The sequence below is a fragment of the Leopardus geoffroyi genome, chromosome B1 (genome assembly GCF_018350155.1).
Source record: "Leopardus geoffroyi isolate Oge1 chromosome B1, O.geoffroyi_Oge1_pat1.0, whole genome shotgun sequence".
In the NCBI taxonomy this organism is placed as follows: domain Eukaryota; kingdom Metazoa; phylum Chordata; class Mammalia; order Carnivora; family Felidae; genus Leopardus; species Leopardus geoffroyi.
In genome coordinates this window covers 55,529,722-55,547,072 of record NC_059327.1, presented here as the reverse complement: position 1 = coordinate 55,547,072, position 17,351 = coordinate 55,529,722, and the positions used below count along the sequence as shown (strand labels likewise).

General features: G+C 36.4%; 1 protein-coding gene across 3 annotated transcripts in view; it reads left to right on the top strand.

The window, feature by feature from the left end:
- The window catches only part of GALNTL6 (polypeptide N-acetylgalactosaminyltransferase like 6), a 1,206,818-nt gene that overhangs the window by 898,688 nt on the left and 290,779 nt on the right, over positions 1-17,351 (top strand). The window lies entirely within an intron of this gene.

The following is a 17,351-nucleotide window of genomic DNA, read 5'->3' as shown; positions in this document are numbered from 1 at the left end:
TCTGTTGCAGAGGTTAGAAGTTTGATGTGGGTCTCATGGGGCTAAAATCAGGTGTCAGCAGAAATATGTGCATTTTGGAGACTCTAAAGGAGTCCCTTTCCTTGGCTTTATGACTTTTAGAGGCTGCCAACATTCTTTGACTCCTGTATCTCTTCCCCCATCTTCAAAGCCAACAAAGTTGTATCTTTCTGACCATTCTTCCATGGTCATATTTCCCTCTCTCCACAGCCAGGAAAGATGTCATTAGGTTGGGCCCATCAAAAAATCCAAGATAATCTCCCCTTCTTGATGTCCTGAATTTAATCATGTAGACATATTCACAGTGGCTGGGAATGAGAAAGTGGACATCTTGCACAGCTATTATTGATCACAGTATGGTATCATTTTTTAAAAAACAGAGGATCTCAAATCCGAGACCTGGGTTTGTATACTGCCTCCTTCATTTACTAGCTATGTGGCCTTGGGGAAATTATTTAACCTCCTGAGCCTCAGTTTTCTCATCTGATAATAGGAAATTATAATATTGAACCGAAGGTGTTGTTGTGTGAAATAGTGATGTCAAATGCTTAACACAGAGCTCAATAAATCATGGATATTATTGTTTTGTGGATCCTTATCAATTCTTGATAAAAGCTAATAGGACCTAAGCTTATGTAGCCCTAGCATACTTTTTTTTCTAATTATTTATTTAATTTGACATCCAGAGAGAACTTTTAGAGTGCTTTGAGGAACGGATGGTTAATGTGTTGTATAGATTCCTTCTCTTAAATACCTCATTGCTTCAACCACATTTTTGGCAGGTTCTGTATCACAATCAATTAAGTTTCAGCTCCTTGGTACATGTCCAAAGTGTGGGTATTATGTATTATTGATAATAGAAAAATCCATTCACTTTAGATATCAAAGAGTAAAGTGGCAGGTTTAATATTCTTTTTGTGAAAAATAAACAGCCTGACATAAATTTTCTTCCAGAAAAAAATTCGTACCTTGTGAACCACAAAAGTACCTGTGAACAGGGCCAGGCATTTTCTCAACAAAGCTCTGGGTCTGGCCAAATGCCAGAACAAGCTACCATTTGAAACAACTGGAGAGATAGATTGGACCTGGCGAAGGTCATATGTCATCATGTGTGAGCAATCTTCTATTACCCTCCTGCTACAGGAGGGCAAATGGCACCCTCCTGAACTCCCAATCCAGCACACTATTACTCAAATCAACTTCACCCTATAAAACCAATCACTTCTAATGCTATTTAGAAATGACTCGATTTATTTTTCTCAATTTCCCCCACCCACATTATCACTCCTTCATTTCAAGTCATCATTCTCTATTATTCAAGGTACCAATTAAAATTTATTCAAACTTAAGCAACAGAAAATCCAGCCAACAGTGGATTCAACAAGATAGGGTTTGCTTTCCTCATGTAACATAAAATCTGGAGTTGAGAAAGTTAAGCAGTAATGATCAATCAGGGATTATCAAAGACCCTGAGTCATTCAACTTTCCTGTTCCCCCATCCCTCCTGGGTAGCTTTCCTGTTCATTTTGCGAGATGGTAGCCACATCTACACACATTCCAATCACATTTCAGGCAGGAAGAAGGGTAAGGGCAAGAGGCTGAAGACACACTCTGTTATCAGGGTACCTTTCAAGCAGTGTTCCCAGAATCCTGATTTAGTGATTTTTGCTTACATATAATTGGTCAAAACGATGTCCACTGCAGCCTGGGAAGGAGAATATTAGTAGTTGGGCACCTTGCTGCCCTGACAAAGTCAAGATTCTGTTACTGCCACACCTGGTCTAGCGCTGTAGCGTAGATTCCTAATCCACCAACCTGACACCAATGACCTATGCACTGTGCTTAACCCTTCCCATTGGCATTAAATCTAAGAAACAAAACCATATTTAAAATGGACTTTGGCTCTTTTTTCCCAGTGTGTTTGTCCCAACATCATCATCATACCATATGAAGATACATCATGATTTCATTCTAACTTATTTCCACAGATTTATCTCCCACCTCATTCCCCCTACATTTCAACCACACTAAATTTATCATTGTTCTAATCCAATATGCTTCCCTGCTTCTGTATCTTTGCCTCTATCTACAATTCCCTTCCCCTTGTGTTTTTTTCAGACAACATCCCATTGGTATTTTAAGACCCATCATGAATGACACCACTTTTGTGAAGCTTTTCCAGATTCTCTCTATGGTAGCCTTTGCAAAATTAATTGTATTATACTTTTCCTGTTTCCAAGTGTCTCCCACCTTCATCGTCTGAGATTCCTCAAATAAAGTCTGCCTATACTTTTTTTGACATATAGTAAATCCTCAATACATTTATGTAATAATTGATTAGATAAATTGATGAATTAAGAAGATATATAAGTAGTCAAGAGCTGAAGAATTGACAGTTTTATATGTCAAAATATGGTAATAGATCTCAAGTTGGAGGAAAAGATAGGAAAGAATCAGAGACTCAGGGAAGGGAAAAAGAAGTAAGAGGCCAGGGACTCACCCAAGGAATTTGGGATTAAAGAATCAGAAGTTGAAATCCAAGGATCTGAGCACCAAGAACATGAACAAGAAAGGAAATTGACTATGCCCAGAGTGTGAGCCAGATGCTGGCTGAACTGTCTCTTTCCCAGGACACCTAGATATGATTGTGTTGAAAGATTAACTGAGGTACATTAAGATTTTCAAGTGTGTATTGAGCGTACCTCAAAATGGAGCAGCACTAAACTAAAAATGGCTGGAAGCTAGTAAAGAGGTTTTTATAGAGAAGACATGGAAGCAAAGCAAGAAAATTATTTGATTGGCTCTAGCTTAAGGAGGTTTTGCCTTATTTGGGAAAGCTTAGTTAACTGACTAGTTGATGTGAGGTTTCATTTTCTCAGACTTGAGTGCATTGACTGGCTAAGGTTTTAGTTTGCCTACATAGACTGCCAAGGCATTAGAGACACTCTGTCTAAAGGCCTCATTTTATTACTTTAATAATTGGTTTAAACCAACTTTCACACCCTATGGAAGTGATAATCTCCTCCCATAGCTAAAATTTTCTGGATTTTCCTGAATGTTTTTTTCTGTTTTCCAAGCTTTTGTTTGTGCTCAATTAGTTAGGGTAATGGGTTATTTTTCTATTCCATATAAAAACTTAAATGTAAGTCTCCCCCTTTTCCTCAGTTTTTCAGAAAATCTATTTAACAAGTTATTTGCATATATAGTAGACATATCTGTGGGGACTCATAAGGATTTTAATTACAAAAAATCAAAGTAACTTCTAACAGAATATTAAATTCCCCTGGTTCTAAGTCTTTTAGTCTTCACAACGCCCCCAAACTTTTTCAGTTTTGCCACATCTCAAGCTCCACACAATCTTCTGGTTTCAGAAATCCAAATCTCCCTTAGCATACCAGGCAAAATATTACTACTCCTAGATGTAGCACAAGGTCCATTTTGCATATCTAAATCCAACAATGATACATGCAGCAGATCGAAGGAGCTTTTAATATATTTGAAGCCATGTACCATCAAAGATGATTGAGGTTATAAACAGTAAATATTTTCCGACTTAAGCCAAAACTTCTGACAGATTTTATCCTTAGCTTAAGATGAACATCAGGTTGAAAACGTACACAAAGTTGTACATTCGCTATAGCAAGGTTAGGGCTGGGCTTAGAGCTTCTTGACAAATTTTGAAAGATCTTGTGTTCTGCCTCAAAAAGGTCTGGATTTGGCTGATGAATAATAAGCATCAGTTTCTTCATCAATGAAAAATAAATTGATGTATTCATTCTATGAATATTTATTACATTTCTACTATGTCCCACACAGTATTCTACGCTTGTAGATAAAGCAGTGAATAAGCAAGATCAAATTCTTACTCTCATATAGCTTAGATGTTTAGGGATCATAATTGTACCTACATCATAGAGGAAACTGTGAGGATTAAATTACAAAATGCATGAAATATCCTTAGGATGCTGCCTGGCAGTTCTAATCATAGAACTTCAACTATTATTACTATATCAGAATATTATATCCTGATAAGAGCACATGATCAAAATATAGTAGTAAAGCAAAGGATAGGAGAGTTCTTGAGAATCAGGGATAAAAATAATGGAAGCTTATCTTGATTCACTCAATTCAAGACATATTTGTCAAGAGCATATTACATGCCAAGTACTGTTCTAGGAACCTGAGATACAGATGTGATCAAGAAAGAAAAAACTTAAGAGGTGTCACAAAATATTTCTTATCTGATGTAGAAGGCCCCTATTTTATCTGTAATAGCCCCTGCTTCAGCGAGCTGAACTGACATGTCAAGCAATGATCCAATGTCAGGTCGTGTTCATCCAAGATCACTTTTAGCATCTCTGTCAACATCCATTTGGTGCAATCATTCTCCAAGAGAGATAAACTTTTAGTAAACAAGTATGAATGATTCTGTCAAAGGAGAAAGAAATTCTACTGACACATACACTAAAACCTTGATAAACCATGGAAAATTACAAAACATGTATAAAATGAGGTTAAAAGTATTTAAGTCACAAAGATTTCAAGTTCTTATCTCTCAGATGCCATCCTGTGTCATTGCAATTTATGGTTTTTGACCCAAGCTCCCTATGTGCTCACAGAAAAATCTACTGCCTCAAGAAACAACTTGTAGTAATTCACAAGTCTCTTCCATCTAAATTAGTCTGCAAAAGTCACACAGTTGAAAGCACAAAGCTACTGGTCCCATCTGTCCCCATCTTTTCCAGGGACTGCCAAATCGCAAGAAAGGGAGACTATTAACCAGTGAGAAAATAAAGGTAGTAAATAATCTCAGAAAATATTCAGCTTCACTGATAAACAAATGAACTAAAGTTAAAACAATGAGTTATGCTTTTTTACCTATTAAACTAGCACAAATAAATCTCATTTTTATAAAGCTAATTCCCTGTGCTGTCCAGGAAGCAGTTAAGTCAGTGTTCTTATATTTCTGATAACAGTGTTAACTGGCCTTTAGGGAAGAAATCTGACAAAGTGTATCATAAGCTATTAAGTTTTTCATATTACTTGACCTGGTAACTCAATTTGTTAGAATCTATCCTAATTTTGAACAAAAGCATATGCATGAAGATATTAGTCACACCATTACATATATTAATAAGAATAGAAATAATTTAAATGTCAAACAATGAGAGAATTATTAATAAATTGTTGCATATTATTCAACTACTAAAACAGAAAAATTCTTAATATATATTTGATACTCCACTTCACTTATACCTCACTCCATTCCTAAAAGCATTTGAGGTAGGGACATCATGCTGAATGATTTTTTAAATACAGAATACATGAAACATATTTTAAACACATAGTGGAAGGAAATGGAGCACAAATTAAATAAATCAGTGACATGTTGGATGACTGCTTTTCTTTGTCATTTTCCATGTTTTTGAAAGTTCTTATGAAATTTGTGGAGAAAATTTTTATTTATAAAAAATAATTCCAGGGGCGCCTGGGTGGCGCAGTCGGTTAAGCGTCTGACTTCAGCCAGGTCACGATCTCGCGGTCCGTGAGTTCGAGCCCCGCGTCAGGCTCTGGGCTGATGGCTCAGAGCCTGGAGCCTGTTTCTGATTCTGTGTCTCCCTCTCTCTCTGCCCCTCCCCCGTTCATGCTCTGTCTCTCTCTGTCCCAAAAATAAATAAACGTTGAAAAAAAATAATAATAATTCCAATAAAAATTACATTTGACTTAATCATTAAACTGGACACAATGCATTTTGTGGGCAGTTTTGCTAGGTATCACTGGAACTCTGATGTGTTAAAATACACTGAGAAACCTAAGAATTACATCCTGTCATCAGAACAGGAAGTTCAGGCTCATTAGTTTTCAAAGTCCCATCAAGGTTCAGGAAGCTGGGGGGAAAGCTAATAGAAAGTAATAATGGTCCCCACCTGTTTTGTGTGTTTGGCGGCTGGGTAGGTTTGTTTTATTTTTTAGCCTATCAAAGAAAAGTCCCAGAAACCAAAAGAATTTGACACGAATTTACCCAATCACTAAAGCAGAAAAATTCTAGGTAAATTTTCCATCAGGCTTAGAATAAAACGTAACAACTCTCAAAAACTTTGTACTTAGAATCCAAGAACAATTCATTTTAGACCTGCCATCTCAGCAAGACTCTCTTCAGAGCAAAAATTTCTTAAATTGCAGTATTCTGTAATATACTCAGAAGTTTTCTTAGGTCGGACTGAGAAACAGAGTAGTCACAAGTTATAGACTATAGCTGTATCTGAAAAAAAATGCATTCTGTGATAAGCTTTTCAATGGGGGAAGAATGGAGACAAGAGAGGGGAAAGTTAGAAATAAGAAGGAAAAGACTGAGAAAAAACAGGGCAGTTCAAGAAATGATTTTTTTTAATCTTGCAAGGATAGCTACACATTTTATTTTAGAGGCTACACAATGAGAAACATCCCAATGGCTCCCCATCATACTCATGACAAGAGCTAAAATCTTTATAGAGTCCTCAAAGCCCTACTAGATCTAGACCTCACTTACTCTCTGAGAACATCTTTTTTTTTTCTTAATTCCAGTATAATTAACATACAATGTAATATTGGTTCCAGGTGTACCATACAGTGATTCAATACATCCCTTCATCTTCTGGTGCTCATCACAAGTCTGAGAACATCTTATACCATGTTTTTAGCTCCTCAGTTACACCTTCATAGTTCTCTTTTCCTGACATGTAGCTTCACATTGAAGACAAAGTTCTCAGACACTTAGGTTGAGTGGACGTGCAGGGCTACCTCTGCCAGCAAAACAGCAGCAGCAACAAACTGCACATAGTCTTTATTTCATGTTCGCCGGGTATAAATATCAAAGAATGTCAAAGCATGGGAGGAAAACACAAAGAGCCTCCAGACATAGACCAAACACACATCTGGTGTTTACATGAAAGCGAGCAGGGAAGATGTGCAGTTTCAAAGACTGCTAGGCAATCACAGTGGGTCTGTTCCCTAACTGGTTTCTGGGGTATCATGGGGTCTGAGTCTCATAGTGTGATCACATTCGACAGCCTTGAGACCAGAACATCGCTGACGTTTCAGCAATTACTCCATTCACTTTGCCAGCACTTACAATATACTCTCTAAAAATAACTCCACACTGACACCTTGTTCTCCCGCATCACCTATATTTTTCACCTCCATATTGGTCGGGGACCAGTGAGAAAAACAGAAACCACAGAAGATATGTCAGCAGAAGGAATTTAATATAAGAGCTTAGTTATACAAGTATTGGATAACTTAAGCAAAAAAAAAAAAAAAAAAGACATTAAAATAACCCAGATGATGACAACAAGAAGCTGGTGCTTTTCCCCTGTCCTCCTTGAGCTAAGGAAAAATGGGGATCAATTAGGATGATCTGAATTTAGGAGTTTGAAGGGGCAGCCCTATGGAGCTTCTCGGACCTCTGTGCTCATCTTGAGGCTGCTTCAAGAAGTACTGAAAGAGGCTGGGGACTACAGCCAATTGCTCTGAGTTCAAAGTGTCATTGCTGGGGAGTCCAGATAGAAACAACAAGCAAAGAGGAAGAAAGAATTCCTTCTTTCCTCTACCTTCCAATCTTGCTCTAATATCTTTTATCTGCAAAACCTGTCTGAAAGCCAGATGGAAATAAAAATATACGTGTGTGATGTCATTTACGGAGTTAAAATTCAGCACTACCTCAAGAGTATATTTGGATCTGAGAGAGAATAGCTCAATAGCCATCCTAGTTCACACTCTTGGCTTCTCAACATTCATATAGACCCTGATACATATATTTGAACTTGTGTATAAGAACAACAAACGAAGCCACTCTCAATCTCTCTCCAAAAAGAAAAAAATATAAAGTCCTAACAATTTCTATAGTCATATTTGGGAAGTCACAGCTCTGACAATAACTTTTGCTCTAAATCATATCTGGATGAGCATTTTGCAACCTAAAGAATAAATTGGAATTTAAGTGACACTAATCCTATATAAAACAGTAATGGGAAATAAGGAATAAAAAATAAATTAGTTACATGTACAGTATATATACACACCAAGCAAAGAAGAAGATATAACTAATACATTTCCCAATTATCTAGTTTGTGACAAAACTACTGATATATATGATTTCTATCTTGTACCACCCCTTGCATGTTCTTTTTACCTAATGTCCAGTTTGTTAAGGTCCTTCTGGTCCTTTTGGGAATGGAATGACTTAAACCTTTATTCCTGAAGGGTGAGAATCCTTAGTATGTGAGACAGCAATATAATTTTCCATAGTGGTCAAGATTAATCACCTCAGCCAGTAGAGTAACCCCCTTCTTTGTCTGCTAGGCCTGTGCCAGGAGAAGACCAAAGTAGCCATGTATAATCTCAATTGCTTACTTAATAGAATCATTATCATGTCTTCCAGTAAAAATATCTCTCCCTTGGAAACCAGGACCTTCACATTAACTCAGCCCAATGTTGTAGGGCTAGAGAAGTGGGAGGAAAAAAAAAAAAAAAGATCAGTAGGTAATAATGAAAGGAACCACTCCCACTAAAACGCCTGATTTCAGGACCCATGTATTCCGATTGTGAGTACTATACACGGTATGTTTTGGTGACTTGCTACACATACTACATTTTCTAATATAGAACCCTACTCTTTCTGGGTGTCACCCAACTGGCGCCATAACTGTATCTTCAGTAAGATATTTTCCTATTCCATCAGGACATTGCTCTACCTTCACTTCTAGACTTTGGAATACAAATAAGCCCAGTTAATCCCATTAGCTTGCTACCGTGTAGGATAACTAACTATCCCACTTTGCCCAGGCCTGGTCTGGTTTCAACATCAAAAGTTTTACTTCACCAGAAACCATCTAGTCTCAGGTAAACTAGGATAGCTGGTCACCCTACCATTACCACACTTTTTGCTATAAAATTCTTTGTTCCAAAACTTGCAGAACTTCATGATAATGAATAAGACTTTTTATAAGTATAAGGATGATGAGGCTGGCAGAAGCATTGTAGAAAGGAAAGAAAAATTCAGGTTCCTGTATATTCCAATAAGGAAAAATCATTTTACTGTCCTGTAACAGGAAAGTACAATGCAATCAACCAACCACTACCCTCTACTAAATTACTGAAGGATATCTTTGGTGAGCTTTCAAATAGAATCTAAAGAGTTTCAAATTCCATGCCCTTTCTAAGAGATCCATCCACATGTCTCTACCTTAGAACTTGTTACTAATATTCTCCCAAGTTCTTCATTATCCAGGCAAACCACGAGTTACTGTCCACAAATTAGTGTATGTCCACGCCTTTGGCCATCCTTTGGTCCTGAACCATAAAATTTACAACTCAAGGTCTGCTTATTCATGGTATTTCCCTTTACCACCATTTTTCTATGACACCATTTTTTGTAGCTTTAAGGCTGTATTTAGTCCACTTAGTTGATGATAGCATAATATGCAGAGCCACCTGCAGAAAGAGTTTAGGTAAGATCTAGTAAGAATTCTAGATCACCTCCTTCCACAACTTACTTCTAACCTATAGACCTGCTTTTCCTTGATGACTGATTGCTGTTATGCATGTCAAGCTTCTGGCTTGATGGGTCAAATAACTTCCAGTTCATGATGGTCAGCTCAGGTCACATGGTTATTTGATGTCCCATTGTTTGGCATTCAATCTTTAACAAGGCCTAGTTGCAAGTCAGGAGTTGTTTCTCAAAAGTAAAGTAGTTATATACAAGAGAGGGTATGGCTTTATCCTGTGGAGGGTATTGTAATTCTCCTATTGAGGCTTGCCAGAATCTCTATACAGTATTCCTATTTGCTCTGGACACTTTGAATATCATTGGATCTACTGGATCAAAGCCCAGGTGGTCTACAACTTATACTGCAGCCTAGACATGTTGCACAACCTTTTATAATTTTTTCCCTGGGGTTTTACCCAAAAGTAGCAAAACCCCTGTATGGGTTACTCACAGAATGGGTCAGGACATCATATTCTAATAGAGTATATGTTTCTTTAAAAATCCAAAGAGGCCCACCAAGCACTAAGCCTTATTTTTAGTGTTAGATTTATAAGGTGCTTTAACGTGTTTTTCACTATAGAGATTCTGACATGCTGAAGATCACTGAACTCTCCCCCAAAAACTGTACTAAGAGAATTCCCTTGAATTTTGTAGAGTTTATCTCCCACCCTCTGGCCTACGTGTGTTTCACTAAGATATATAAAGTAATTTCCAGGTTCTGGCTCATCAAAAAAAAATTATCATAATATCATCAGTGTAGTGAACCAGAGCAATACTCAGCATGATGTTAAGATGATCAAGATATGTCTAAAATAAATTATAGCAGAGAGCAAGATGGTGACAATGTGCTATCATCCTTATCAAGAGAAAGCAAACTGCTTCTGGAGATCCTTGCACATTTATATGGGAAAAAATTTTTGCCAGATAAATAACTGTATATCAAGTGCCAAACTGTGTTGATATGATTAAGTGTATGATAATCCCTGATCATTTTCCAGTATCCATCTATGTTTAGCACAGGCAAAACAGGTAGATTAAATGGAAATGTGATAGGATTTACCACCTTTCATCTTTCAAAGCTTTAATGTGGCCCTCATCTCTGCAGTTCCAGGAGGGATATAGTATTGCTTTTGGATTATTAACTGATTATAGAAGAAAGCGCCATGGCTTCCACTTAGTTCTTCTGACGGTTGTGACCCTCATTCCACAGGTCTAAGAGTCAATGTGAAGATTCAGCCAGTTGCTGAGTATGCCTACTTCAATTATACATTCAGAAGCTTAGGTCTGAAGACGCTCTGAACTATTAGACATAGGTTAAAATTCCATTTATCCTCTGACCCCTATAAGGACCCACTTTGATTGATGGCCACAGTGGCATTCGGGTCTCTAGAAATTAAGATCACATGATCAGATATCAATTAAAGGTCTGGTAAGTTCCCTTCCTAAGTGCATTGTCATCATAATAAATGGCCACAAGTCCATTTTAGGACACTTGGAAAAAAGTGTTATATGCTGGTGGAAGTATTGCACAGTTCTTGCTCAGTTGGAATCAAATTCTCTTCAATCAAAGAGATACAAGTCTATGTCCTGACTTAGACCTAGAAAATCAGTAAGAACCTAAAACTCCATTGTGTTGACTTACACCAGGATTTTGGCCAGTAGACCTGATTTTCTGCTATATCAATAAAGTTCTTAGTTAGCAGGCTGCCCATTTATTTCATTCATAAGGACAGTTAATCACTTCTCAAAATTTCTAGGTGTCAAAATACTCTGATTTCCATTTTACTCTTGTGTCCATTATGGCGATTGCATCCACCTTATCTCTGTTAGTTAAGGACTGATACCTGACCTCAGCCATTGTAGGACTTCATCATTCCAATTGATATCAAGAAGCCAATCTCAAAGGTGCCATTACAAAGTACAAAATGATAGGTTTTTGTTTTTATGTTCACTTTTCATAGTGTATAAAAAATAAATGGCTTTTTTCTCAACTTTTATAAAGGTGTTCATTTTTTAATGAAATTTTATAAAAATTTCTCTAAATGGTTTTTATTTATAATAGTCAATATTTTGCAGTTCTTATCTACTTTTTTAATCTTTTAATTTTCTGTATTGTGATTTTTCATGAACTCAAGTGGGTTTTTTCAATATTTAACCATATGTATCATTTTCTTCAATTTTTATGCTTAGCGCGTCCTTGTCCATATCAACATACAACATTTTCTATACCCCCAATTTTTAGAGTACTATAATTTGTTAGCTAGAATATTTAAATCACATGAAATTTCGTTCGTTGCAACACATGAGGTGATATTTTTTTGCTTACTTTTCCAACTAACCAATTTTCTCAGTCTCATTTTGTTTTTAGATTGTCCACCCCTGTTCCCATTTATTTGTGATGCCTCTTTTGTTAAATACTAACTTTATATACTAAGATGTGTTTCTGAGCGTTTAACTTGGTCTTAACAATTTTACAAACGTCACCTTGTTTTTGTAATTACTCCATTTTAAGTGGCTGGGAGGTCAAACCTCTCTAACTCCCTCAAAATTCTTCTTTTTAAAACTTTCAGTGTATTTATTTTGAAATTACTCTTTCAATTCTTTTACTGGGTTCTGAGATAATACCTAATTCCCAATTTCATATTGGATGGCTTTATAGCTTGTGATTTAAAAAGACTTAGCATTAACGTCATTCAATTTGTCCTTCAATGAACATGTTATGTTTCAGGTCTTTTATAATTTTTTACAATATTTCTGATGTTTACTTTATGCAGAACCAAAACCTTTCAATTAGGGTCATTCCTTGTTATTTTATTTTATTTTATTTCGCTTGTTATTTTGTGAATTGGCTCTTTCCTTCTTCAATTATACCTTTGAAGAATTATTGCTAGCCTTAAATAGAAAAGCTTTTAATTTTCTTACTTATCAGTCTGCTGAAATTGTATCTGCATTGTAAAATTATCAGAGGTGTTCCCTAATTTATGTGCATTTTTATAGTTTCACACTCTTTAAAAAACATTAACAGGAGTTGGAATTTTAAATCTGCCACAGGTCTTCAGACTTCTGGAACAGAATGCCACTAAATAGTGCTCCACATATTCATCTTAGTTCACTCCTCAATAACATAACCCCCAACAAGATTTTGCTGGGAAAGGTACATACTTTTTAAGGAATATATGTGTTATATAATATCCAAAATATTACTTGTTTTTTTTTTAATTTTTTTAACGTTTATTTATTTTTTTTAAATTTTTTTTTTCAACGTTTATTTATTTTTGGGACAGAGAGAGACAGAGCATGAACGGGGGAGGGGCAGAGAGAGAGGGAGACACAGAATTGGAAACAGGCTCCAGGCTCTGAGCCATCAGCCCAGAGCCCGACGCGGGGCTCGAACTCACGGACCGCGAGATCATGACCTGGCTGAAGTCGGACGCTTAACCGACTGCGCCACCCAGGCGCTATTTATTTTTGAGACAGAGAGAGACAGAGCATGAACAGGGGAGGGTCAGAGAGAGGGAGACACAGAATCTGAAACAGGCTCCAGGCTCTGAGCTGTCAGCACAGAGCCTGACGCGGGGCTCGAATCACAGACCGCGAGATCATGACCTGAGTTGAAGTCGGCCGGCCGCTTAACCGACTGAGCCACCCAGACGCCCCCAAAATATTACTTGTTAATGTCTGTGGTTCCCAAATGAAGTCTTCACTCAAATAGACAATTACTTCTTGGGCCACCTGGGTGGCTCAGTCGGTTGAGTGTCTGACTTTAGCTAAGGTCATGATCTCGCAGTTCATGGGTTCAAGCCCTGCTTCGGGCTCTGTGCTTATGGCTCAGAGCCTGGAGCCTGCTTCGGATTCTGTGTCTCCCTCTTTCTCTGCCCCTCCCCACTCACACTCTGTCTCTCTCTGTCTCTCAAAAAATGAATAAACATTAAAATATTTTTAGAAAAAAAATTACTTCTTTCTTTTCTAAATAATTGAATCTCCTCTTTGCTCACTCATCCAAATAAATCAGAAGGCAGGCATCCACCTCAAAAAATCCAACATGACTGTCCAGAAGTGGTTGGCGGGTCCTGTCAAGAAACATCATAACCCTCCTAGGAACTGATTCCTGCACTGACACTTTCATCAAGACTGAAATGCTCCAGGGAAATGCTCCTAATCCCAGGATGCTTTTACTCAACCATTTGTTTCACTTTTACAAATCTGTAACTCCTTTATGTTCCTTTACCTTCTCCTACTTATTATACAATTGTCTTAAGTATTTTCTCTATCTACACTGACCACCACAGTAGACAATGTTTTTTTTTTCCTTCAACTTTCAAACATTTTCAAAAACTCAAGAAAAGGAAAATAAGTGTATTGTATTTTCCCATGATTTTGTTTTTTCTTTTGTCTTTCTTCTTTCATGATGTTCCAAGACTTTTTTCTTTTAGCCTTTCCTTTCTTTTAGCTAAGAGAACTTTCTTTAGCCATCCTTTTAGGGTAGGTCTGCTAGCAACAAATTCTCTTTGTTGAGTGTGGAGGTTAAATGTTATCTAAGTAATCCACTATCTAGGAATATACCTTCAAAACAGGAGTCCCCTTTCAACTATAAATCCTTTATACAGGTTGTGATGAAGAGAACATTAAGTGGTGCTACCTGAAATGGTGGCTTATGATGCCAGAACTTAAAGTCTCTAGTTCCTTAGAAGCATTTTGCCTAATGAAGGGCTATCATTCAGGAAGAATTTGGTCTACTGGCTATAGGCTAATATGCACATGCAGCACATACCTGATTTTAGAGTAGGATTTTTACCTTCTACCCATGTACAGGTGATAGAAAGATAATTAGCCTAGTACTTCATTAAGAATGAAGCAGGAGGGGCGCCTGGGTGGCGCAGTCGGTTAAGCGTCCGACTTCAGCCAGGTCACGATCTCGCCGTCCGTGAGTTCGAGCCCCGCGTCGGGCTCTGGGCTGATGGCTCAGAGCCTGGAGCCTGTTTCCAATTCTGTGTCTCCCTCTCTCTCTGCCCCTCCCCCGTTCATGCTCTGTCTCTCTCTGTTCCAAAAATAAATAAACGTTGAAAAAAAAAAATTTTTTTTTTAAATAAAAAAAAAAGAATGAAGCAGGAGATGAGCACTTGTGTGGCTTAGTCAGTTGAGCATCCAACTTCAGCTCAGGTCATGGTCTGTGAGTTCAAGCCCTGCATAGGGCTCTCTGCTATCAGCACAGAGCCTGCTTTGGATTCTCTGCACCACCACCCCACCCCTCCCCCACTCGTCCTTTTTCGCTCTCAAAAATAAACTTAAAAAAAAAAAGAACGAGACAGGAGAATGAGAAAACATTACTAACTCACATTTCAAAGGCAACTGAAACTTTAGCCTTTCAAGTGTTACTCAATCATAAACAAAATGAATTGTAATTATAAGGGAAGATTTTAAGTCAAAGACTAAATGGAGTTGAAGCTCAGAGCTAAATGTTTATATTAAAGTAGTAGGTAACTGTGGCCTTAAGTAGTGCTAGAAAAAAAATCTAGTTGAAGAAAATATTGATCTTGAAGCTACTAGCAATGATTTCATTAATTTTTCTCTGTCATTGTAGGAAACCCTGAAAAGGACAAAATTAATCCAGTTGCACATATTCCTTAGAATCCTTGTTTCCTGTCTGAACCACAAAGAAGGCGGTGACAAAATTAGGAAGGGATGCCACAGGTTAGGGTGCTGTTCCAGAGCCTTTTGACAACATAACAGTTTAGACTGGATCCTAATTTTCAGACTTAACAGCAAATCACTGCCCAGCTGATAGCCATTAGTCACATCCATAAGATACAAAGGCCAGTGCTCTGTTTGATGCCCTTTCTCTGATTTCTAATCCTTCTGGATGACTGCAAAAAGCAGCTAGAGCAAGTAATAACAACACCTCCAGTCTGGGCAGCTATGTCTACCAACTTTGCTAACAACTGTCTCTTCGGCTGGTTAAATTATTCTGTCTGAGTTTCGCTGGGAAGGTACAAAGTTCTATGTGCTTGTACTGGTCCTGACCCTGCACGAACTCTTTCATTAAAAAATCAACGTGGAAAACCAGCATTATTAGATTAATGGACTGTGTGGTGGCCCTAAGAGAAATAAGTAATTATGTTAAGTAAGCCATACCAGCTCAACCTTAAAAAAAAAAAAAGTGCCTATAAGTGGGAACTTGCCAAAACCCCACAGATGAAAAGCTGCCAAAAATCCTATTGTGAATGATGTAAATAATACATCAATTTTTGATAAGCTTTTAAACACATGTTTGCTATAAAAAAAAAACTAGTATGTATTAATCATTCTCTGACTTGTTGAGTAATCAACTAATTACCAGGATACATCAGAAGCCTGACTGCTTGTGGGTTTTTTTTTTTTTTTGATAAAACTGAATGTTACTATAAAAGTAGTACAATTAAAAATAGAAAAAAGAGAAGTGATAAAAATATCTATCAAGCTAAAATAATATGGCTAATATTTTAGCATAGTTCCTTCATTTTTCCCAAAACATTATACATTGAATTTTGCACTATAACTTTACTTAACATTAAAAAATACATTATCCCACATAGACACATGATCCCTGAATTATTACTTTTAATGGCTATGATGTCCATTTGGTGAATGTAATATAATTTGTGTAACTGTCCTTTAGTTTTGGATTTAATTATTTATCATTTTTATAATTATGTTTTAGAAATGTTTAATGCAGTACTTCATGAGTATAATTTATTCTATATGTTGAACGATTAGATTCAGAAATATTCTTAGAAGTGAATTACTGTGTTCAATATTATGAAGATTTTTAAAAAGTTGTACACATAACTTATTTTTAATTATATTTCTGATTCTAAAACTATGCATTCATGATCATTTATTAAAAACTTTGAAACTCCATAAGCTATGAAAAGAAAAAGAATACTTGCGATATCCTATTCAACAACTTAAACAATTTTAATATATTTACATAATCATTCCATTTTTGTCTGAAAAGATACCTTTTTCCCCAAAATTAGGATGATAAAGCACACTCAATTTAGTCATCTATATTCGGTAATTTTCATTATTATGAATATTTCTAGTATAATCAAAAAGAATGAAATTTTAAAAATAAAAATTAACCACTGATTTTACATGTGAATACTGCATGTTTATTCACTTTCTTATCATTGGATACTTACATTATTTTGAAATATTTTCAATTATGTAAAATGATGTCATGAACATTTTATCACGTAAATCTTTGACAATATCATTTGGCAAAAACATCTTAAGGTTCTCAAACTGGAGTATCAAAATTTAAGACTTTGATACATTTACCAATTTATTTTTCAAAACTTTTCTTACTGAAGTGCAACATTTAATTTGAAACACACACAAAAAATGTGCTGTCACTATTTGGACTTCCAAAACCCGTTGATAATTAACTTTTTGAGAAAACACTGGGGCTATTGTGAGTAAATCACAACCGTATTATAATTTTTTGTCAAAATAAAGTCTCTGACTGAGTTTGCTAAGGCAGTTTAGTGTCTAGAGGAGGTAAACAAAAATACGGCAAGTTTTAGTTTGAGCTCTCTATTTTTTTTTTAAAGAACCAGGTTTTCTTAAATCAGAAAAAAAGATTTGTGGAAGATTTAGTAACATCCTTAACTATGAAAATGACAATGAGCAATTCTCCAATGCTAATGACATCTACATTCTAGACAGAGAACAGAATCAATAAGAGAGAATTAGAGATTTGGATTGAATTTAAAAAGACTTTCTATTGTGTGAGCACACTGGAATGTTATATAAAAAAGGCATAAAA